Genomic DNA, 25265 nt, shown 5'->3' with positions numbered 1-25265 from the left:
AGGCAACTGATTTTCAACAAAGATGCAAAAGTAAATTAAAGACATCCATATACACAAAAATAGACCTTCACCTAAACCTCACTCCATTTACAAAGATTAACTCAAAATAGACATAAATGCAAAATTATAAAACTTTTATAAGCAAGTTTTTCTCATAAACATAGAAGAAGGCCGGGCACAGTGGTTCAGGCTTGTAATCCCAGCACTTTGGGAGGCCGAGGTAGTTGGATTGCTTGAGATCAGGAGTTGGAGACCAGCCTGGCCAACATGGTAAAACCCCACATCTACTAAAAATACAAAAAAAAAGGCCAGGCATGGTGGCTCACACCTGTAATCCCAGCACTTTGGGAGGCCGAGGCGGGCGGATCACGAGGTCAGGAGATCGAGACCATCCTGGCTAACACAGTGAAACCCCATCTCTACTAAAAATATAAAAAATTAGCCGGGCGTGGTGGCAGGCACCTGTAGTCCCAGCTATTCGGGAGGCTGAGGCAGGAGAATCGCTTGAACCCGGGAGGCGGAGCTTGCAGTGAGCCTAGATCGTGCCACTGCACTCCAGCCTGGGTGACAGAGGGAAGACTCCGTCTCAAAAAAAAAAAAAAAAAAAAAAATTAGCCAGGTGTGGTGGTGTGCGCCTGTAGTCCCAGCTACTTGGGAGGCTGAGTCATGAGAATTGCTTGAATCTGGGAGGCAGAGGTTGCAGTGAGCCAAGATTGTACCACTGCACTCCAGCTTGGGTGACACAGCCGAGACTCCATCTTAAAAAAAAACAAAATGAAAATCTTGCTTAGTGAACGGCACCATTAAGACAATGAAAAGCCAAGCTACATACAAAAAAATATTTGCTGATAAATCAAATAACCAAAGGATTTTTACCCAGACTATTAGGGAAAAAACCTCAAAAACAACAGTAAGAAACAACCCAACTTAAATAAGCAAAACACTTGAACAAATACTTCTCTGAACTAATACTTGGGAAAATACTTCTCTCTGATGGGTTTGACAAAAGTCATGAATTTGAAATTAGCCCAGCATTTTTTTTTTAAATTTTAAGGATGGGAACAACGCTGCTTCCAGCTTTCTACATCCTGGGGCAGAAGCTGGCCGAGCTAATTACTTTTTCTAAAACACTTTATTGTGAAACATTAAATAGTGGATTTTTTGTTTTTAAATAATCACCAGGAAAAATGGGTTGAAATTTTTTCTTCCACTCCTGTTCTCAAACCACTCTACCCCATCCTGCCTGGTATTTTGAAGTTTTGGTTCACACTTCCTCTGCAGAGGATTCCCTATACTGCATACGAAGTTGGCACTTTGATCCTTTTGTATGAATGGGAATCACACCTGGATTACTTCTGAGTTTGAATTTTTATTGTAAGATGTTTCACGCTTCTTTCAATAAAGTTGTCAAGCTGACTCAGAATACTTATAAATACCAGAATTAGTGAACCATGTTTTAACTTGTTCTTCTTGGTTCTCTGCATATTTCAAATTTGTGTGTTTAATATTCAGTAGTCTTGTACTGTATATAACTAAGCTTTTGTTAATGTGAAGGAGTTCCACTCTTTTGCACGACTCCATTTTTAGTTCTTTGGGTAATGACAAGGCAGACTGCCACCCTCCGTTTGGGCTCTGCTCTCCATTTTTATTCTGGACAACCGCAAATCAGTGATTGACATTAAGAACCAGTGGAGCTAGTTTTTGACAAAGGCGAGAGGGAACATGGGGATGTGCAGGGCCAAGCACAGTGCCCACAACACAATGGCCATTAGCTGAATTTGTTGATTTGATTATGCTGTTCAGTAGTATGAAAAGGAAAAGTATTAAAATCTGTTAGAGAAAAAGAGGATATACATGAGCTATAGTATATTTTGCCAAAGCTATTAGATTTTTGAGGCAGCTGATAGTTTTATCAATTTTTATTGCTATGATATAGTTATTTTATGGCCATTACTAGGAAAGGCAGATTATAGAAACAGTGTTTAACAAGAAAGACCCTGTGTGAGTCTGTTTGCCATGGATCTCCTAAAACAAAGGCTCTTAATGTCATCCTCTCAGCTTATAGACAGAACAATAACATGATAGGAAGGAACATTAGTTTCTCATTTTGTGAGAGAAGTCCCAGAAAGTCTTTCTGCAGTGTTCTTGAGTACCTGCAGAGGTATCCAAAATTATTCCTGTGAAGACCTCTTCAAGTACTAGCATGATCACAAAGGTATTTGAAGGTGCTAGCACAGCATCAAAACCAACAGTCAGTAATGGATTTCAGGGACTCTGTACAGGATGGGTCATGACACACAGGCAATGTTGTAGAATGTTTGGGTATCGAAATGTAATTTTCAAAATTAAAAACATAACTCATACAAATGTAGACTGAACACATGTCAAAGACATTTAACTTATTAGGGAACTAACAGGATTTAAAGCTTATTCAAAGAATATTTGAGAGACTTGCTATATATAGGCCTTGAAAGAATGCTCGAATAAAATTGCTAAATTAGACAGAAAAGTGGTTATGCCCTATAGGAAAGTTAATCTGTAGTCTTTAGGATAATTTCTTATACCAAACAGAAAATTTTACATCTCTACCAGGCAAAAATCTATAAGTTAACATGTTGCTTGAAAAGGTCTCGACTCTAATCATTAGTGAACAGTGAGCCAAACAAAGATGCAATCCCCTAGAGAACTAAGTAATTCTTGGGTAGGCCCGTCAGCCAATGCTCCAGTATGACACTGAAAGGATATTCAGACATCCTTTTGCTTTAAGTTTTAAGTAATTTCTATTAACAGGGGACTAATGGTTTATTTTGTAACTAAGTCTTTGAAAGTAAAATTAAGGTCCTAGGGGGCTACCTTTTAGAACAGTGTTGTAGTGCTTACGTATTTTTACTTTACACAGGCATTTCAAAACAGTCATTTATTTACCTTTTAAACAAATCACAGAATCTTAGAAGTCAGATCAGATCCAGCTATCTTCTAGTACAAGAATGCTTTCTTTAGCAGCCTTGACAGGTGATCATGAAGCATTGGTATACAAGGAAGAAGGAAACTAACACTGAGTGCCTATTATATGCAAGTTTATTTTCAAAGGGCCAAACTTCTTTTCACATAGTAACATGTTACCTATATATTTAGCCACATTTATCAAATAAATGGATTTCTTCAGCATAATTGCTTTGACTACACTTTAATTTAAAAAATTTATATAGGCTGGGCGTAGTGGCTCATGCCTGTAATCGCAGCACTTTGGGAGGCCGAGGCAGGTGGATCGCCTGAGGTCAGGAGTTCAAGACCAGCCTGGCCAATATAGTGAAACCCCGTCTCTACTAAAAATACAAAAAATTAGCTGGGCATGGTGGCGGGCACCTGTAATCCCAGCTACTCAGGAGGCTGAGGCAGGAGAATCGCTTGAACCTGGTTGCAGTGAGCTGAGATCGTGCCATTGCATTCCAGCCTGGGCAACATGAGTGAGACTCTGTCTCAAAAAAAAAAAGAAAAAAATTTACATATACTGTAATTTACCCTTTTTAATGTACAGTTAAAGTTTTGACAAATGTATACTATTATAATTACTACCACAAACAATACATTAAAAAGTTCCATGCATAATTGTTTTTAAAATGTCAATTAATCAACAGGTATTTATTGACTACTGATGTGTCTAGTAGTCACTGGTTAGTCTTTAAGTGGAGATATGCCAGGGAATGAGAAAAGGCATAAATAAAAGGTATTATGCCTGCCTCCAAAGAATTCCCATAGTTTAATCATTAAAGGCATTGTCCTACACAACAATCAAGCACGAGATGCAGGAAAACACAGGCAATCCACTAGGTAATCATCTGTGTGAGATGTGGGCTCTACTTTTGACATTGCCACCATGTGAATTTGAATAAGCCATTTATTATTATTTCTTATCTGGGCCTTCCTTTCCTCATTCATAACTAGACGGGGCTGTCTCAATTTCTAAGGTTCCTCCTAATTATAAGCACATGTGATTCAGGTAGTAAGCGTTCAGGGTATGGATGGAGGGCTGGGAAGTTGAGAAGAGCTTTATGGCACTGAGGTGGTCAATGGGTTGACCCCACAGGGTTAGAGAATGAGGGTAAGTAGGAGGGATGCAACATGGAGCTGAGGTGGGGTGTAATGAACTGTCTGTCATAGGGCTGTGATGGGGGCAAATGGATGGATACTGGTGCAGTGGGGCAAAGAAGAACTTCAAGGTGTTATTCTGGAAGAATGTGTTGAAGTCAAGCTTTGAACTTTTGTGAGAGCCAAGAGGACTGGGAAGTTTGGTTGTCTATTAAGCAAAAAGAGGAGTGACACCACAATGACAGTAATCCACAACAGTCTTTTACTGAAAACCTGCCATGGTCATGCCCTCTAGGCCCTGGGGATATAGCAGTACAAACCCTGCCCTTTCAGTTATTTATTGCCATGTAATTCACCCCAAAACTTAGTAGCTTAAAATAATAACCATTTTATTAGCTCACAATTCTGTGGATTAGCAATTTGGGCTAGAATCAGCTAGGTGGTTGTTCTGCTGGTCTTTTCTGTGGTCCCTCATATGGTTACAGTCATCTGCCAATGTGACTGGGGCTGAATGTTCTAAGATGGCTTCACTCACATATCTGATGGCTGGTTGATGACTGGATCTCTCTCTCCCTCTCCACACCATCTCTCTTCCTCCAGCAGGTTAGCTGGGGCTTCCTCACATGGTTGCCTCAGAATGGAGAGTAAGAAGGAAGCTACAAGACTTCTTGAGACCTAGGCTCATAAGTCATCTGGAGTTACCTGTGCCATGTTTTACTGACCAAAGCGAGTCACAAGGACAGCCCAGATTCAAGGAGTAGAGAAACAGACTCCACCTCTTGTTGTGAGGATCTGCAAAATCACACTCTAAGTGTACATACAGAGATGAAAGGACATTGTAGCCAGTAAGTACTCTACCACACTATCCCATCTGGGTAAATGAGTGTTGAGCACATTTAGTCCTGTGGGGCTTCAGAGGTGGAAGAAACCACTGTAGTGAAAAGATGAGCTTTTCACTGGGTCCTGAAGAACACACAGGATGGAACAAACTCAGAGCAATATGGAGAACACTCCAGGCAGAGGCAGACGGTCAGAATGACTCATGGTATATTTAGACTCTAGTGAATACATGCTTGGACAGAGTGGCTAGAGAAAGGTATTTGAGAGGAGTCAAGGGTAGTGGGAAAGATTATGATTGGGTATGGGGGACCTTGAATGTCAGGTTCTAGAGGGTACACACACTACTTACTGTGCAGTGCACAGCCAGAGGTCAGTGGTAGCCTAGTGGTGAGGGTGGGAAACAAAGGTATAGTGAAGAAGCCTTTTGGGTCTGCATTTTTATGGACAGCAGTCCAGAAGGAAGTTGAGTCGGACTTGGAATATGGTGACATAGAGATTATGGGAAGAAAGCAGCCTAGAGACAGTTACCCTAAAGGCAAGTGTCTACATGGATATCCTTAAGAGGCTAAGGGGCACAATTGGAGCTCTTTCAAGTAAGTTTATTTAGAAGTCTAAAAAAGCTCCTTCTTGCATCTAAACTTTTCTAATCCATACTATCAACTAAAGAAAGAAAAAAAAGTTTCTTCTGGATTTATGTTAGTTATTTCAGAGAGAGCTAAATTTAGGCTCATCACATACACATACACAAACACCCCTCCTGTATAAGTTTCATGTGAGACAAGTAAGATACAGCTGTTTATAGTCAAAGTTTTGTCTGTATTTGAAAAGACAAAATTCCTGGTGTTAACATTGTAAGTGGGCAAGGAATCATGAGGAAGGCTAGAAACCAAAATGGAGCCAGGGAAAAGCTGTCTGCAATCTACACTCTGAAGCCATACTTTACCCAGGCAGACTGTACAGCCACACTTTTCACAACAGTAGCATGGCAAAGCAGCAGTTTTGACAATCTGCAAAATGTATATTTCTTTTCCTAACTATTGTTTTCCACAGGAAGTATATGGCCATTAGATCACGCTACATGCAGCTGGGGAGGGTGGCTCACACTTGTAATCTCAGCACTTTGGGAGGCTGAGGCAGGAGAATCACTTGAGGCCAGGAATTTAAGACCAGCCTGCACAATATAGTGAAACCCTGTCTCTACAAAAAACAAAACAAAACAAAACCCACCATTTAATTAGCTAGGCATGGTGGTGTGCACCTGTAGTCCTAGCTACTCAGGAAGCTGAGGTAGAACAATTGCTTGAGCCCAGAAGTTCGAGGTTACAGTGAGCTATGATAGCACCACTGTACTCCAGCCTCGGTAACAGAGTGAAATCCTGTCTTTAAGAAAAACCAAAAAACACAAATAAGAACATGTTACATGTAATTTTTTTTTTTACACAAAATGATAATCGATGTTTGGTTTGTTAATTGAATAGGAGGCAGCAAGTCCCCTTCAGGTATTTGTGGGAGTTAAGATGCAGAGAGCCTGAGGGTTTTCTATCACTCTGTCTAGCTGTATACCTGCAAGTCACATGTATACAAATAGGTCACAGAGTAAGGAAGTATGGCATTAGGTGCCAAAGTGAATAGAAAAGACAGGACTTAATGAGGAAATATGTAGTAGGGGATGGCATCCAAAAGAGTAGAGTTGGGGGTAGTGGAAAATCTCTCGCTGAGATAGAATTTACAGGAATTTGGAAGAATTGGCCCAGGCAGGATTGGCAGGGCAAAGAGGGAAGGATTTCCCAGCTGTGAGGAAAGGTGCAGGTAAACATGAGTGTTGGATTGTTGATGGTACACAGGAGGGAAGGCAGTGCAGAAACAGTCCAGAGATGACATCTCTTAAGATTGTGTGCTCAAGACTTCTTGTTCCACCCAGTTCTGCTGAAATCCCAGATAAAGAACTGTCACAGTTGATGGACTGTACCATGTGAAAACATTACAAAATGATGAACAGACAATAAAAGAACATTTAGGTTCCTTATTGCAAATGCTGAATTTCATCCACTGCCTGGTGAGTGAATCAGTAGTCGTCTGTGCGTACCTCATAGGAGAGGGGAAAATTCTCCAGGGGAAAACATATCCTCTCTGCCCTTGGTGCCTGCTCAGACTGAGCCAGACCATACTATGTGGCAGTTATGCAAGAAAGGGTCTCCACTGCATTTTCTAATGGTATAGTGCTCTAGGGCAAGACTTGCTGAGTATTTCTGTAATTCCGACCTCAATGTGTTTCTCAAAACTGGGGAGATTAAGCCAGGTGTGGTGGCTCCCGTCTGTAATCCCAGCACTTTCTGAGGCCAAGGCAGGTGGATCTCCTGAGCTCAATAAGTGTTCACTGATTCTGAGCTACTTTTTGCAGCTTCTTACATGAAATATAGGAATGTATTCAATTTTTGGTGAATCTGATTCTTCAGTGTTGAGAGGGCAAGTCAAACCACCAAACTTGGGCATCTGGTCCAACCTTTGGATGTTATACAAGACTCTCATACATCTATGTTCCTAAACCTTTTCACCACTGAGGACTTATGAAATTTTCCCCAGGGACAACATATTTTGAAGGCTTGCCTACCAAACACGCCACACTTACAGATTACTTAATTTCTCCATTTTAATTCATCAAAGATGAATGTTTCTCACAAAAAAGGTTCTATTAAACATGAGATAATAATATATTCAGTATGTCATATATTGCTCAGCATTTTATCCTTAATATGTCATCTATTTCACACAACAATACCAGTGGTTATTAACTTCATTTTACAAATGAGGAAACTGAGGCACAAAGAGGTTAAACTGACTCAAGGTTGCAGAGTTAGTAAAAAGAAAAAGCAGGATTCAAACTTGGGTCTCTGCTACTCTATCCATTCTAGCATTCAAACTCTAGCTAACTAGTTTTACCATGAATGGTAGTACAATTCTAGCAATCATACTCCCAGGTATTTATCCTAGAGAAATGCAAACTTATATGCACACAAACACATGTATATGAATTTTTATAGTGGCTCTACTCAATCACCAAAAACTGGAGACAACTCAAATGCCCTTCAATGGTGAATGATTAAACAAGCTGTGGTATATTTGGACAATGGAATACTACTCAGCAATAAAAAGGAACAAACCATTGATATATACAACTTGGATGAATCTCAAAAGCATTACCCTGAGAGAGGAAAATGAGACTCAAAAGATTACAGTTTGACTCCATTTATGTGATATTCTCAAAATAGCAAAACTGTAGTGATAGAACACAGATCAGTGGCTGCCAGAGTTTAGGATAGAAAGAGAATATGACTAAAGAGTCAGCACAAAGGAATTTTTTGGGGTAATAGAACTGTTCTGCACCTTGATTGTGGCGGATTGTGGTGGTGGTTGCACTGATCTATTTATGTGTTAAAAATCCACAGAACTGGGTCAGGTGTGGTGGCTCATGCTTGTAATCCCAGCACTTTGGGAGGCCAAGGTGGGAGGATCACTTGAGCCCAGGAGTTCAAGACCAGCCTGGGCAACATAGTGAGACCTCATCTCTACAAAACAACTAAAAAATTAGCTAGGTGTGGTAATGCGTGCCTGTAGGCCTAGCTACTCAGGAGGCTAAGGTAGGAGGATTGCTTGAGCCCAGGAGTTCAAAGCTACAGTGAGTGACAACTGTGACACTCAAGCTTGGGCCACAAAGTGACACCCTGTCTTAAAAAAAAAAAAATCCACAGAACCATAAATAACCCCAAAAAAGTCCATCCTACTGTATAATTTTTTTAAGTCAATAGGCCAGGTGTAGTGCCTCAGGCCTATAATCCTAGCACTTTGGGAAGCTGAGGCAGGAGGATTGCTTGAGCCCAGGAGTTCAAGACCAGCCTGGGCAACACAGTAAGGTCCCATCTCTTAAAATAAAATAAAATGAAATTAGCTGGGCATGGTGGTGTACACCTGTAGTCCTAGCTACTCAGGAAGCTGAGGTGGGAAGATTACTTGAGCCCAGGAGTTTGAGGCTGCAGTCAGCTATGACAGCGCCAGTGCACTCCAGCCTAGGTGATGGAGTGAGACCCTGACTCTCAAAAAAGAAAAAAAAAAAGTCAATAGGTCATCATTTTTTTTTTTTTTAGACAGAGTCTTGCTCTGTCGCCCAGGCTGGAGTGCAGTGCCGTGATCTCGGCTCACTGCAAGCTCCGCCTCCCGGGTTCACGCCATTCTCCTGCCTCAACCTCCCGAGTAGCTGGGACTACAGCTGCCTGCCACCACGCCCAGCTAATTTCTTTTCGTATTTTTAGTAGAGACGGGGTTTCACTGTGTTAGCCAGGATGGTCTCGATCTCCTGACCTTGTGATCCCCCTGCCTCAGCCTCCCAAAGTGCTGGGATTACAGGCGTGAGCCACCGCGCCCGGCCAATAGGTCATCTTTTTGGTCACTACTAATTTCTGTGTTTCCCATTTACTACAACATTTCCACTGACCACTAACGTAGGATTTAACAATTAAAATAGCTATACTATAAAGTGAAACAAAGAACCATCATCAGGCCACACATCCTCACTGAATGATAATAGTCATCTCTTTAAATAAGCATTCCTTAAAAGTTAAATAAATTTGAAAGCTTGTTCCCTTAAAAATAAAAGTATTTACTAAGTTATTAGATGGCATGATATTTCACATAGCAATTTCTACAGTCAAACAGAAATAGTAATCAAAATTAACCCTGGGAAGGAGAATGTGATAGGATGAGGATGTCAAGAACAACCATGGCTCTTTCTACAATTTTTCAATTTTTTGCTAGGATGCATTCATGTATCATTAGTATAAAAATAGAATTCTTAAAAGAAGTAAACCTTTCTAGATTGAAATGGAGATACTGTGCAAGTTGCAATATCCTTCCCTCCATGGAGTTTCCACTGCCCTTGGGGACCCCTTGGTTATTCCACTTACCAAGTCAGGTTTGTATTCTACTCAATACTTAGTGCCTCACTCATAGTACAGTGGGCACTCAACAAATGTCTGCTGAAGCGAACGGCACCTGGCAATGTGGAGAACAAAAATGACAAAAACATGGTCACTAACAAAATCTACAATCTAAATAGATAAAATCATGCTCTAATTTTCAGTGACGCAAATCACTGAGTGCTAATGACATATTCAAAAACTACAAAGGCATACATTGAATTTTGGAAGAGAGCAAGACAAACGTATAATGTTTAAGTGGTACAGAGGATTTTTAAGCCTAAAACAGGGAGAAACCAAACTAGAATCAATTATTCCTGGCTCCCTAGTCATAAAACCATAAAATTCAAGAGAGTAAGAAAAAGAAAAATAAAGGAAAACTAACCTGTACTGAGTTTCTATGTACCATGCACTGCATTAGACATTTATACAGATTAAAACTTTCGGGTTTCAGCTTGGATATAAAGCACTGGGATGCTATCATCACCACTCTCACTACAAGAAAAATGCTAGACAAACTGAAAAGCAACTACTTTTCTTCAATATATGACAGAACTGAGGTCCTAGGACAAACCACTATCCCACAATCCCAATATATGGAAATACACATACCCGCAGGGAGACACAGGATCCGAGCATATAAACCTGTAGGAGGACCAAACTAGAAGTTCTGACAAATTACTGGAGACCAGAGTATGAGCTGGCATGAGAGTGTGAAGCTTGTAAGAGGTTGCTACACTCTTACAAGCTTTTCCTACAAGCTTTTGCTACAAGCTTTTCCACCAGGCTCTCACAGGGAAGATCAGGGAAAAATCTCAGAGAAAGTGCCCACCATGGTGCTGGCTGGCTGGCTGAGGAAAACAGCACCCACTGTGAAACCTACCCAGATCCCTTTATCCCCACTACAGAACAAAAAGGCTTAGTCTTCAGGGGGAAGGACTTGAAACCCACGGTTGGAGAACACTGGTGGATACCCACTGCAGCTAGGGTAAAGGAACATGGGAAAAAGAAAAAGAAGCTCCAGTCCAGGAGGAGGAAAAGGAAATCTTGCCAAGGACACACTCAAGACCCAGGCTCTAGTACCCGTCTAAGTAAGGTTTAATCAGATCATCAGAGAATTCCCTCCTCCCCTACTAACCACAACCTGGCAAACCAGCTCCGTGGTTAAGAACAATAGAATACAACTGGGAGAGCTGTTAAAGATAGCTCTTGGGAAGCAGCACAAAGTAAAAACCCAAAGCGAAGCAAGAGTCAAAATGAATGTATCACTAGAGAAATCAGAAATCTCTGGTGCCTGGTGGAGCACAGTGGCTCATGCCTGTAATCTCAGCACTTTGGGAAGCCAAGGCAGAAGGATCGCTTGAACCTAGAAATTCAAAACCAGACTGGGCAACACAGGGAAACCTCATCCCTACAAAAAAAAAATTTAAAAATTAGCTGGGCATGGTGGCATGCACTTGTGGTCCCAGATACTCAGGAGGCTGAGGTTGGAGGACTGCTTGAGCCCAGAAGGTTGAGAGGCGGAGGCTGCAGTGAGCCATGATCGTGTCACTGTACTCCAGTTTGGGTGACAGAGCAAGACCCTGTCTCAAAAAAAAAAAAAAAAAAAAAAAAAGAGAGAGAGAAAGAGAAAAGAAAAGAAATCTCTGGTACCCACAGCAAAACAAAACAAACCCAATATCAAACAGGTCAACTCTTGCTAGGCGCAGTGGCTCACACTTGTAATCCCAGCACTTCGAGAGGTCAAGGCGGGCAGATCAGCTGAACTCAGGAGTTCCAGACCTAGTCTGGACAACATGGTGAAACCCCATCTCTACAAAAGATCTTAAAAATTAGCTGGACATGGTGAAGCACACCTATAGTCCCAGCTACTTGGGAGCCTGTGATGGGAGGATCGCTTGAGCCCAGGAGGTCGAGGCTGCAGTGAGGCATGATCATGCCACTGCACTCCAGCCTGGGTGACGGAGCGAGACCCTATCTCAAAAGCAAAAACACAAAAACAAAAAAACACAGGCCAACTCCTGACCAAATTAACACAAATTCCCATAAATATGTTCTTCTCCAAACATATCAAATATTTACCTAAGCATCTCCTGCCCATGTTCAGCTTTCAGCATATTTAGGAGGCATAACAAAAGGCAAGAAAACACTCCAAGTGACAAAGGAATTACTAAATCCAGACTCAGTAAATGCAGATGTTGAGACTATCAGAAAAAAAATTTAAAAGAACTATGATTAATATCTTAAAGACTCTAATGTAAAAAATAGACAATATGCAAGACCAGACAGATAATTTCAGCAAAGAGATAGAAACTGTAAGAATGAATCAAAGGGAAATGCTAGAAATTTAAAAAAAAAAAAACAGTAAGAAAAACAATGGGCTCAACAGTAGACCTAACATAGCCAAGGAAAGACTCAGTGAGCTTGAAGATCAAGCTTATTGATCAGTCAATAAAAATTAAAAAGAGACGAATGAAAATACTGAAGAGCACTCAAGAACTGTGGGGCAATAACAAACAGTATAACACACTTGTAATTAGAATCCCAGAAAGAGAAAAAAAAAAGAACAAGATAGAATTATTTGAAGAAATAATGGCTGAGAAACTTTCCAAAATTAGTGACAGGCAACAAACCACAGATATAATAAAAGTTCAGAGAACACAAAGCGGGACAAAAATGAAAAAATTTTAAAAGCCACACTTAGGCATATCATATTCAAGCTGCTGAAAACCAAAGACAAAAACAAAATCTTCAAAGCAGTCAGAGGAAAAAAGACATATTAACTATGGAGGAACAAGGATAAGAATTACAGCAGCCTCAAACTAACGTGGGAACAGACAGCCAAACACTACATGTTCTCACTCATGGGTGGGAGAGTTGAACAATGGGAACATATCGACGCAGGGAGGGGAGCATCACACACTGGAGTCTGTCGGGGGGTGGGGGACTGGGGGAGGGATAGCATTGGGAGAGGTGCCCGAAGTGGGTGACAGGTTGATGGGTGCAGCGGGCCACCATGGCACATGTATACCTATGTGGCAGACCTGCACATTCTGTACATGTATCCCAGAACTTAAGGTATTAAAAAAAAAAAAAGAATTACAGCAGCCTTCTCATCAGAAACCACCTAAGCCAGGCAATGGTGGAGTACTATGTTGAAAGAGGAAAAAAAACTGTCAACCCACAAAAGTGTCCTTTCAAAAGTGAAGGAAAATGAAAACTTTCAGACAACCAAAAACAGAGAATTTACTGCCAGCAGATCTGCCCTCAAAAGATAGGTTAAAGGGAATTCTTTAAGCAGAAAGACTGTGATCAAGGTAGGAAACCTGGATTACCATAAAGAAATGAAGAGCATTGGAAAAGGAATAAATGAAGGTAGAATATAATCTTTTCTTTTTAAACATTTGAAAAGCCAATTTCCCAAACACCAGCTAAGGGCCAATCGTGCACGTTGGCCTTCTAAAGATAGCAGCCTCAGGTCTGCTATGTTAACTCTTTTCTGCACAACACAGTATATTAAAAAAAAAAAAATCCTACAACATCATACTTGATGGTGAGAGCTGGAATGCTTTCCAAGATTGGAACAAGTTAAGGATGTCCTCTCTCACCACTACAACTCTGAAAAAGAAAAAGAAAGCCAGGCCAGGTGCAGTGGCTCACGCCTGTAATTCCAATACTTTGGGAGGCCAAAGCAGGAGGATCACTTGAGGCAGGAGTTCAAGACCAGCCCAGGGAACATAGCAAGACCTTATCTCTGCACAAAAAATATTTTAAAATAGCTGGGCATAGTGGCATGCGCCCATAGCCCCATCTACTCAAGAAGCTGAGGGAGGAGGATCACTTGAGCCCAGGAGTTCAAGGCTGCAGTGAGCTATGATGGGGCCACTGCACTCTAGCCTAGGTGACAGAGCAAGACCCTGTCTCTTAAAAAGCAAAAAAGGCCAGATGTGGTGGCTTATGCCTGTAATCTCAGCACTTTGGGAGGCCAAGGGGGGAGGACTGCTTAAGACCAAGAGTTTGAGACTAGCCTGGCCAATACAGTGAGACCCTGTTTCTATAAAAAAATTTTTTTTTAAATTAACTTAAGCATATCCTGAGAGAAAGATTTTAAAAAGCCAGAGTACTCGTTATTACCTGATTTCTAGGCTTATTATAAAGCTATAATAATCAAGACTGTGTGTTAATGGAGAAATGATAGATATATAGATCAAAGCAACAGAGAGCCCAGAAAGAGATTGACAGAAGCATAGTCAACTGATTTTTGACACATATGCAAAGGCAATTCAATGGAGAAAGGGTAGTCTTTTCAACAAGTGGTGCTGGGACAACTAGACATCCATACGTGGAATAACATTCATGGCAGGAGAATATAAAATGGTAGAACCCACTTTGGAACATAGTTTGGTAATTTCTGTCAAAGAAAAATCCACTAATCCCATTCCTACGTATTTACCCCAATAAACTGCAAACTTATGTCCACACAGAGATCTGTACACTAATGTTTACCACAGCTCTATTCATAACCACCAAAAAACTGGTAACAACCAAGTCGTCCTTCAACAGGTGAATGAACTGTGGTACATCCATACAATGGAATAGTATTCAGTAATGAAAAGGAACAGGCTATTCATTCACATAATATGGATGAATCCTCTAAAAGCAAGACCAAAAAAAGGCTGCATATTGCATGATTCCACTTATGTGATATTCTGGAAAAGGCAGAATTATAGTTAAAAATTCAGAAGTACACTATTGTGAGGCATTTCTAGGGGGAAAAGCTGGCTAGATTTTTTTTGAACAGGAATAGCTCTGATCAGGTCAACTCGGATAGGAGTCTATGGAAGTTTGCATCACTATATATCATCTCTTTAAAAAATGTATTTAACTTTCAAAATAAGAAAATATATTCACATTGCTTAAAATTCAAAATACATACGTAAAAGTTTATGTAGTGAAAAGTCTCCCTCTCACCCTCTACCTGCTTGGTCATGCATGTTCCAAAACTATCAGTGTCTTCAATATTCTTGATTGACCCTTAGGATATTAACAATCTTTTGCTACTACAAGCAATACTCCAATTAATATGCAAATATTTGTTGAATAAATTCCTGGAAGTGTTTGCGGGGTCTAATGATGTGTGTGTTTATAAATTTTGATTGCTCTTTCAAGTCACTGACTTTTAAAATATCAGAGATTTTTAATTTTTATCCTAGGAGGAAAGAAGAAAAGCTAAGATTCTATCACCAGGCAATTTTCTGGAGGAATGTACATCTCTAAGACATACAAAATGAGCCTTGTATAGTTTCCCACACATACTTCCTAAGGTCCAGTTGCATTTTCATGTAATATATTTCAGGCCGCAAGCTGTTGTAAAGCCTATTTCAGTTATGTGGAAAGTGTTACTTCTGAGATCTTCACAAGCAAAGGTCAAAGGCTGATGCCCCAAATTGGTAATTCCTGGCCACTCACTTCACAGTACAATGCTGGATTTTTCACTGCAACCACAGGAAGATTTTTAAATCTTGACCAATTAAAACACATCTACAGAGAATCCCTTGTCCTTATTACCAATGCTCAAATAAGGATTTCCTCTCTTAGGTACAAATTATAAATCACATAAAGGTTCCAGGGAAAGACTGCAAATGTTTCTTTCATCTCTTAAGTGGTGGTGGTTCCCAAATAACAGTCTTTTTGCTTGACCACAAAACCTAGTAGAGTCTAATACACTAGGGTTTTCGTGATAATGCTTGAATGGAAGGTTGAGGAAATCTAGGGACTCCTTTGATGATAGCCACACAAGATCAGAAAGCAGTTAAGCCACTCACAAGAATATCTATGTCCAAAACCACACTGTCTCCCTTTGGCTTCTTCCTAGAAAAACCATCACTCCATTCCACACTTGGTGGAAGAGGTGTTACCAATGGCACAATCACATTATTTAGTCTCTAGAATACACTACATTCAGAAATGGGTGTTTAACAAGATTTATCAAAGCTTAAGAGCTTACATTCATTGCTAATTATTATGAATTATTGCAGTAATGGCCCCCAATTTTTTCACATCTCCCTATATCCACACCTTTGAATGGTCACCACCCACAATGACTCTGGGCTTGGCCACAGAAGCACTTCCATGCTTTAGCTTATGGGACAATAGCAAATGTGACACAGCAAACATTTGAAAAGTGCTTGTGCACTGGTGCTTGCTCTCACTTGCTACTCTGTGACTTCAAGACCACCACGTTAATAAGTCCAGACTAGCCAGCTGGAGGGCGGACCACATAGAATGGAGATGAACCATCCCAGCTTAGGGCCTCCTAGACCAACCAGCCTGCCAACGACCAGATGTGTGAGTAAGGCTATCCCAGATCATCTAGCCACCAGCTAACCACCCTCCCCCAAAAAGCTAATTGACACAGGCTACTTAAAAGTAAATATGTTTGTGGCCTAGTACTTATGGGAAGGGGAACAGAACACTGGTTTTCCTCCTGTGAAGTTTACTCTGTAGATAAGAAATAGTTTCAAACAGAAAAACTTCCAGTACCTGGATGAGAATAAATAAATATATAAGTATTGAAAAAATACTTAAGTCTTCCCAGATTCTAACAAATGTGCTGTCTGCCATCACAGATGGCACACACATGCAAAAAACAAAAAACATAAAAAAATTTCCATTTAGTCACTGAAGTATCTTTATCATGATATATTTAAACCAAAGTCTTATACTCGACAGTTCCATTTCTAACACTGAACAACAACTCAGGTTTCCAGGAATTATGTTTTCTCTCAATTCTACTTTTTCCCCATGTGACAGGGATCAGTGAGAGCTGAAAGAGCTCCCTTAATGCAGCCTAAAAAGCATCAGCTATATGAGCCTAATTAAACCTCCTTCTAGAAGCATTCTGAAGGACCAGCTTCTTCCAGCATCATAGAAACTCTTTTTAGCCATGTTAATGGCAGTCAATAAAAACTGTTTAAGACCTATGCATTTGGTCCAGAGACATTGCCTCTATTGGATTGCAAGGTGGGACACTGAAGGGGAAATGACTTTCTTAAGCCATTTTTGTTTAGGCCTCACTATATGCTTCTCTGGATGAGAGAGGATGAGAGAGAGAGAGAGACCTCGCATTAGACAGAGAGAGAGAGAGAAAGAAACACCTCTCATTGTACTTGGAATAAAACACAAGCTCTTTAATGAGGTCCCGTAAGGCCCTGTCAATCTTTCCCTGTTCACCTCATCTCTCTTACCCCAAGTCCTAGCCAAACCTCTGTGGATCCTTTCCACATCTCTCTCCCACCTCAGTGCCCTCACAACACCTGCTGCTACCCCCTGCCTGGCAATCCCTTCTCTCTAACCTTTACCTTGCTTATTTCTGCTCATTCTCAAGGCTCAGGGCACCATGCTGGTCTCCCTCACAGGGACATTCTACCTTATACTTGCTGCGTGACCTTGGGCAAGTTACCTTTGCTTCACCTTTCTGAGTCTCACACCTCAGAGAGAGAGAGATCCTCTGTTAGTTAAGCACTTAGCACAGTACTCGGCACACAGGAAATGTTTAAGAAATCATTGCTGCTGTTATTGTTATTATCCTATATGGTAATGTCCATCATAGCTCTTAGTGCAATTAGATATTTATTTGTTGAAAAAAACAGAAACACACCACCCCCCTCCCCGGCTTGGACCCCACCTTAATACCTATTACTTTTCAGGCAATTTCCCCATACATTGCATTTTTGTAGAGTAAGATGAAATGAATGTTTACAGAGCATCGATCAATTCTCACTACCACCCTCAGAGATATGGTTTGACAAAGAAATTGAGGCACAGAGAAGTTAAATAACTGGCCAAGAGCAAGTGGTAGAGCTAGGATTTGAATCCAAGTTGGCCTGACCTCACAGCCTGTGCTGGGTATATGACACCAAAGGCTTCCCTAACTCACGAACCTTGTCATCTAAGAGCAGGCCTCAGAGAAGACAGATCTTCATAGTTACATCCATCCCAAATGACTCCCAGAGATCTACTTCTCAGATCCTTAACCAGGATGGTGCTCCCATCACTCCCTGTGAACCCCTTCAGCAGAGCACTCTTCCCCCTGACTGTGAGAAGATGACTTAATTCCTTTCCACTGGAAGTTGAGCTGTTAAGGGGGTATCTTTCACCTCTTATACCCCTAGCAAACAGAAGGTATTCAATACATGTTTGCTGAATGAATTAAATGAAAATCTTGGAGAATATATTATTGCTGCAAAGTTGGGGAGTGGAGTGAATTTTCATTAACAATATTAAAGTTTGGCATAGTTAAGAACAAACTTGACAAGAATGGTGAGAAAAGTGGAGTTTATCTTAACCACTTTTACAATCGATAATGATTTCTATATCTAGCCCTAGAGATTCTACACGGTTTACAAATTGTGTGCTTCATAGCTGTAGGTAGACTTTGCTCTACCTCTGGACCCTGCCTCACCACCACTGTTCTGCTATACCCAGTGGCTGCAACTGAGCCACTGTTCAGGACAGGATGCCCTTGATAAGTACCAATCTCTCAGTGATTACTAACAAATGGCTTGAAAGAAACAACAAATAATAAATTTCAGTGATTACTAACAAATGGTTTGGAAAGAGAAACTAAAAGAGCAAGTGATAAAGCAAATGAGAGCAAACCGTTAATAATTGGGAATATAGTGAGTTCTTTGTACTATTCTTGTAACAGTTTGTAATTATCAAAGTAAGTTTTTAAAATCTAAAAAAGAATGTGTCCCAGAAGATTCCAACACACAAAGTCTAGTGTATTGGCCATGCTGGTATCATATTTTCTTGTCATGTGTCTCAAAACAAAACAAAACAAAACAAAAAAACACATTCTAGTCTTGGGTTTCCTTGCCCATCAGCCAATACCAAGGGAAAAGGAGCTCCTTGGGTAGCAGGGCACAGCCATGGTTCCTGGGTTTTGGCAAAGATTAAATTATTTGCTGCTTGAAAAGTATTGATGAACTCATAGGTGTTTCCTATTGGTCAAAGCCCCAGTACTATTTCCCCATACCAGGTCCTTTATTCAGTTGGCTGTCTTCTGAGTTATCACCTTCCTTTTCACAAGCCTAGCTATGAAATCGGGCAAGTTTTTCCCAGGACCCTTTTTTTTTTTTTTACTTTCTCCCAAGAAAAGCACAGAGGCAGTTCTAATGGTAAGAATTTTGCTGCTATTATCTATGGAAAGACCTACAGGAACAAGGCAAAAATAACCATGGGGGAGTCACAAAGATTCCAGAAAACAGAAAACTCAAAAGTGGTAGTTATTTGGTCTGTAATGACCACTTACTTGCTAGTACCCGTTTATTCGTTCATCACTTTTACCCATTCATCTTAGATCCTCCCCACCATACAAACCAGAATGCTTCAGCTTTCCCAGCCACTGTAAACTGGAACAACAGAAACTTGTGAGCCATTAAAGTGTCCCCATGTTAGGAGAGTGCCAGACAGGTGTCACCTAACACTCACTTCTCACCTATATATATTGTGGGGCAAGTCAAGATCATAGTAAATCATACCTCAATGAGAGATTTTCTTAACGTAAGACAGCATATTACCTCTGTCTTCTCAGCTCCTATTTTGTGTAAGCTCCACAAGGAGGTAGGTGCATTATGTCCCATGATAATGCTCAACTTCATTTTTGGACTGGCTCTCTGTAACTCTGATCAAGGCTTGTAAGAGCCCTCCCTAATGCCATGTCTTCACCAGCACCTGATGCCTCCTACCTCCCCCACCTCTTCCAAAATACTTGCCTAGTTCCAGCCAGACCTCAAAGCAGTGGGCAGAAAGAAGATACGGCTTTGTGCAGGTTAGGGGAAAAAAATGGGTTGTTATGGTTGCTGGAACACAAGAGAGGGAAAAGACAAGCATTATTAAAGGAGAGGACCATACTAAACCTACAAGTCTTCAACACCCTTCCTTCTTTAACTTTCACCAATCCATACTTCTTAGCTATGATGCCAGCCCTGCACCATCACCTGTCTTGCTCCTGGGAATCTCCCCTACGGGCCTGAAGGTGGGTCACAACACTTCAGGGAGGAGTGGGAAGCCTTTCTCTACTTTTTTCTACCTATGACCAGATTCACATCGCATTGCCGAGGGCAAGCAAAATGACTCAGAGAAGAGGGGAGAGAGAAAGTGTGAACTCTAGAGCCAGACTTGCACCCCTGAGTATTCCAGAATTGACTGGACAGAAGCAAGGCAACAATATTGGGTTAAAAGCTATTCTCTAGCAAACAAAAGCATAAAGAAGAGCACAACTGGAGAAAAGGTGGCAAAGATGGTGGCTAACATCGATTGAGAGTTGAATACACGCTGGGCACTGAAACACTTCTCAACGATCTCAGGTAATCCTTGAAGAGAGGGTATTATCCTTTTACAGTTCAAGTATTTAAGCTCAGAGCTCACTTTAAATGATAGAGAAAATGATATGTTATGGAGGTGGAATACTCCTAGGTTAAACAAAAAAGAAAAAAATCTATTTTCACTTATCCGAAGAGTAATCACATGATGCTACAAAAGCATGAGAACCACACTACTCAAAGGGTACGAAGGCCGGGACCCATATTCCCATCATCTACAGATGTTTTGGAAGTATTAAACTAAATAAAAACACAATGCTTTGTTCAGACCGCCTCCTCTCTCAGCCCTACTCTTTCCCCCTCCCAGCCTAGGCTGACAAGAAGTGGCTACAGGGAAAGTATTTCACAGGAGAACTGGTCTGGGAAAGTGGATTGTGGGTTGCTTAAACTAAGCAAAGACGTTGTGCAACCAGTTTTTACCTAAATTATTTTTCATTACTTCCCAAGTTTAGAGAGCAGCAGTTCACTTTATCAGACTGAACACAGGGAATGAGGTCGCCTTTCCCTCCAGGCCACCACTGGAATCACCTTCAACACGGTTTTGACTTCTTACACAATCAGACGGCGGGAGGGGGGAATCTCATCCTCAGCTTCATAGATAAACGCACCTCACGGCACACACACACAAACAACTCGCGCACATCTAAGGCCACGGATTTCCTTGCAACTCAAAGTCGGAGAAGCGGCCAAACAAGTTTCTTGCCAAATCCCTAGTAGCTACATATGTCCCAGGGCTGCACAGCGATAAAAACTTTGAAACATGCCTCCACATACCACCATTGTGGTCACTCACTCCAGATCCCGCCACCCTCTCCTCACAAATAACAAACGCAGGCTGCCCTGTGCAATTTAAAGCTAGACTCCACCGAAGCACTGGCTCTGCTGTGAAAAGCGGAAGAAAAAGATTGAAGGCTATTAAAAAAACAAACAACAAACAAACAAACAAAAAACAAAACAAAAAAAAAAAACAAACTACGGCCCCTGGGGTGGAGGGAATAAAACGAACTCGAAAGCTGGAGAAAAGTTAACTTTGCCGTGCCCAGCGGTGGGAAAATTTCCCTGAAAGACTAGCAAAGCCCTCACGATTTTCCCACCCCGGGACCGCCCGACGCTCGGCGGCCACGGACCCGCAGTTCGAACAATGCCGCCAGCGGGAGGGAAAGTTCGCCGGCCCGCCGGGCGCCCGCGCTCCCGCTCCCGCCGGGTGGGCACCCGGGCTTCCCGGGGTGCCTCGCCGCACCCAGCACCACCCGTTCTCCCCTCTCCAGGCACTCGGTTTTTTCCGCCCCCCAACATCTAAACAGCCAGGGCGCGCCCTCGCTCCCTGGAGCATCCGACCCCTGGCGGCCGACAGAGCAGGTCCTCCCGCCACGGGTCTGGCCCCGTCAGCCCCGAAGCCAGGCAAAGGGCAGGAACGGAGGAGGGGGCGCCAGGAGGGGGCACCGGAGGAAAGAGCCGCAACAGTTATGGCGCTCAATTCCTGCCCGGTGTAGCCGGGAGCTGCAGCCGAGCTCGCGCGTCCGCCCCCGCCCCCCGCCCGGGCCACCAGGCACTGCCCGGGCGGGCAGAGGGGCCACCAGGCACTTTACCTCAGCCCACACACGCTCTCGGCCCCAAGGCGCCGGGGACGCCGGAGGCGACCACGATGTGGAACCGGAGCGACCCGGAGCGCGGCGAGGCCGGGCCGGGACTGTGCGCTCCGCGCCGCCCGCTTCCACTCCCGGAGGCCGCCGCTCCCGCCGCCCAGCCGGCGCGACGCCCCCAACCTCGCCCGCGCCGGGTCCGGCCTCCGCGGCGCCTACCTTCGCGCAGCTGGCTCGCGGCTCCTGCCCGGCTCCACGCCGCGGCCCGGCAATGTGCCGGGTGAGTCCGGTCAGAGTGGTAACCGCCCCCCTAACCGCTCGCTTTCTTCTCTTCCCTCCCTCGCACCTGCCCCTTAATCCACTCCTCGCCCCCGCCCCCCGCCGGGGCCGCCCCCCACGCCTCAGCTCCCGCCCTCGGCCCTCGTCCGCCCGGCCCGTCAGGCCTCAGCGCTGGGCAGGCGGTTGGGCGGCGGCGGCGGCTGAGGCGGCGCGGAGCACTATTGTATTCCTGACACTGTGCGCTCCCACGCTCCGCCTCTTCCCTTTCCTTCCTCCCCCAACCTCTCCTCCCACCCACCGCCGGCCGCGCTCGCCCTACCGGAGCGGCTCCCAGCCGTCTGCCCGCCGCGCGTTCTTCTGGCGGGCTGGGCGCTGTCGCCACCCGCCGCCTAGACGCCCCGCCCACTCGCCGCTCCCGCACCCGCGGCGCCGCGTTCCAGGTGGGCTCCCCTCCCGTCCAGCTGGGTGCGCCACTGCCCGAGACGCCCCAGCCCCGCCGAGCGCTAGAGAGGACTAGGTGCAGATGCCTCGGCTGTGTTGAAATACAGACTAAGCTTTTCATGGCCCCTTCCAACTCTGAAGTTCCAAAGTGGGACTCTCATACATCAACTCGGCGGCCGCTATTGATTTATGTCGCTTGTGCTTGAATTACCTGTAATAATAAAGCCAAGGTGGCCATTAACATAATTCATTTATTCAGTTGCCAGCACAGGTGGTTTGTGATGTTGTGTGGCTTTTTCGATGTGTCAACTGGTTAGGCTATCGCCCACAGTTATTTGATCGAATGCCAATCCCGGTGTTGCTCTGGAGGTATTTCGCTGATGTAATTAAAGCTCCTAATCGGTTGACTTAAAGTTAGGGAGATAATCCTGGATAATCTAGGTGGGCCTGACAGAATCAGTTGGAAAGCCTTTCAATCAGGGCTGAGGGTGCTGAGTACGTCAGAGAAAGAGAATTTTCCCTATGGATGACACCTTTGGCCGGTGTCCATTGGTTCCAGCCTGCTCCTGATCTTCCCTTCCTGACTGTATGCCCTACAGATTTTGGATTTACTTAGCCACCACCATAATCATCTAAGACAATAGCTTCGAAGAAATGAATGAACAGGGAGTGTATATACGTATATTCCCACCATGCGTTCTTCTGGCGGGCTGGGCACTGTGGGTGTGTGTGTGTGTGTGTGTGTATATATATATGTATGTGTGTGTGTATATATATGTGTATATATATGTGCATGTATATATATGTGTGTGTGTGTATATATATATATACATATATATATATAAAATTTCCTACTGGTTCTGATCCTTTGGTTGAATCCTAATATAGATGTTTAAGCAACAAACCTTTTTGGCTTACCTCTCTGGGTTTGGAAATGTGCTATATGCAACTATGATGAACTCATACTCATTCTCTTTCTTTTTTCTTTTCCTTTTTTTTTTTGAGTCAGGGTCTCGCTCTGTCGCCAGGCTGGAATGCAGTGGCTCGATCTCGGCTCACTGCAACCTCTTGGCTCCCTGTCACCCAAGCTAGAATGCAATGGCGAGATCTCTTGGCTCACTGCAACCTCTTGGCTCCCTGCAACCTCCACCTCCGGGGCTGAAGTGATTCTCCCACCTCAGCCTCCCAAGTAGCTGGGACTACAGGCACACGCCACCATGGCCCGACTTATTTATTTATTTATTTATTTGGTAGAGACAGTTTCACCATGTTGCTCAGGCTGATCTTGAATTCCTAAGCGCAAGCTATCTGCCTGCCTGGGCCTCCCAAAGTGCTAGGATTACAGGCATGAGCTACTGTCCTGGGCTATTTTCGTTTACATTTCTAGGATGTACAATAATGTAGGCTCTTTTGTATTTTGTCTGTTTTCCATGTTAAAGATCTAGTTAAATTCCATAATATGGAAATGTGTGAGTTCTAAAATATTCGTAGTCCTTCAGACTTGTCTCACTTTATTATACTTATTTAAAAATAATTATAGATTCACCAGAAGTTGTAAAAAAAAATGTACAGAGTGGTCCCATGTACTCTTCACCCAGTTTCCCCCAATGGTAATAGATAGCTATAATACAATATAGATATTAACATTAATACAATCCACAGACCTTATCCAGATTTCATCAAGTTTCATGCACTGATTTCTGAGTCTGTGTATATAGTTCTGTGCAATTTTAACACATTTAAACTTGTGTAATCACCACAATCAACTTTTTCTCCACCACAAAGATTCCTCCTGCTACACTTTGTAGTCACAGTCACTGCTTTCTCCTCCTCTAATTTCTGGCAACCCCTAACACGTTCTCCATCTCTATAAATTTGTCATTTCAAGAATATTACATAAATGGAATCATACCTTTTGAAATCAGCTTTTCTTCACTCAGCATGATTTTCTTGAGATGTACCCAAGTTTGTTGCATGTCTCAATGATTTGTTGCTTTTTATTACTGAGTAGTAGTCTGTAGTATGGATGTCCCACAGTTTGTTTATTCATGCATTGAAGGTCATTTGAGTTGTTTCCAATGTTTGCCTATTAAGAATAGAACTGCTATGAGCATTAATGTAGAAGTTTTTGTGTAAACATAAGTTTTCATTTCTGTGACAGATGCTCAGGAGTGCAATTGCTGGGTCAGATGGTAAGTGTATATTTAGTGTTACAAGAAAATGCCAAACTTTTCCAGACTATACCATTTTATATTACCACCAGCAATGTATGAGAGATCTAGTTTCTCCACATCTTTGTCAGCATTTGGTATTGTCACTATCTTTTTCTTTTAGCCATTCTAATAGGTGTGTAGTGATACCACATTGTTGTTTTAAATTGCATTTCCTTAATGGCTAATGATGTTGAGCATCTTTTCATGTGCTTATTTGCCATCTGTATAACCTCTTTGGTGAAATGTCCGTTCAAGCCTTTTGCCCATTTTCTAATCAGATTGTTTCCTACTGTTAAATTTTGAGAATTCTGTATACTACATTCTAGTTACAAGTCCTTTGTCAGATATGTGATCTGCGAATATTTTTCCCAGTTTGTAGCTGGTCTTTTCATCCTCTTAAGAGATTTTGCAGACCAAATTTTAAATTTTGATGATGTCCAATTTATCAATTTTTGCATTTAT

The 25265-nt window shown here is 42.5% G+C and overlaps 1 protein-coding gene across 5 annotated transcripts in view; it reads right to left on the bottom strand.

The window, feature by feature from the left end:
- The window catches only part of JADE3 (jade family PHD finger 3), a 150299-nt gene extending 127743 nt beyond the window's left edge, over window positions 1-22556 (bottom strand). Inside the window, exons 1-2 of one of the 5 annotated variants that reach the window (XM_054470978.2) lie at window positions 22469-22535; window positions 9888-9975 (exon numbers count right to left, since the gene is read on the bottom strand). The gene's annotated coding sequence lies outside the window, so the exon portion shown is untranslated. Of the gene's footprint in view, window positions 1-9887; window positions 9976-21876; window positions 22005-22089; window positions 22389-22468 lie in introns of those variants that run through there. The other 4 variants (XM_054470979.2, XM_054470976.1, XM_054470977.1 and 1 more) reach the window with 4 other exon arrangements.
- Between the last annotated feature and the right edge of the window lie 2709 nt (window positions 22557-25265).

Source organism: Pongo pygmaeus, chromosome X, assembly GCF_028885625.2.
Source record: "Pongo pygmaeus isolate AG05252 chromosome X, NHGRI_mPonPyg2-v2.0_pri, whole genome shotgun sequence".
Classification (NCBI taxonomy): domain Eukaryota; kingdom Metazoa; phylum Chordata; class Mammalia; order Primates; family Hominidae; genus Pongo; species Pongo pygmaeus.
Note: the sequence above shows the minus strand (reverse complement) of the source record. Positions and strands in the feature narration are given on the sequence as shown.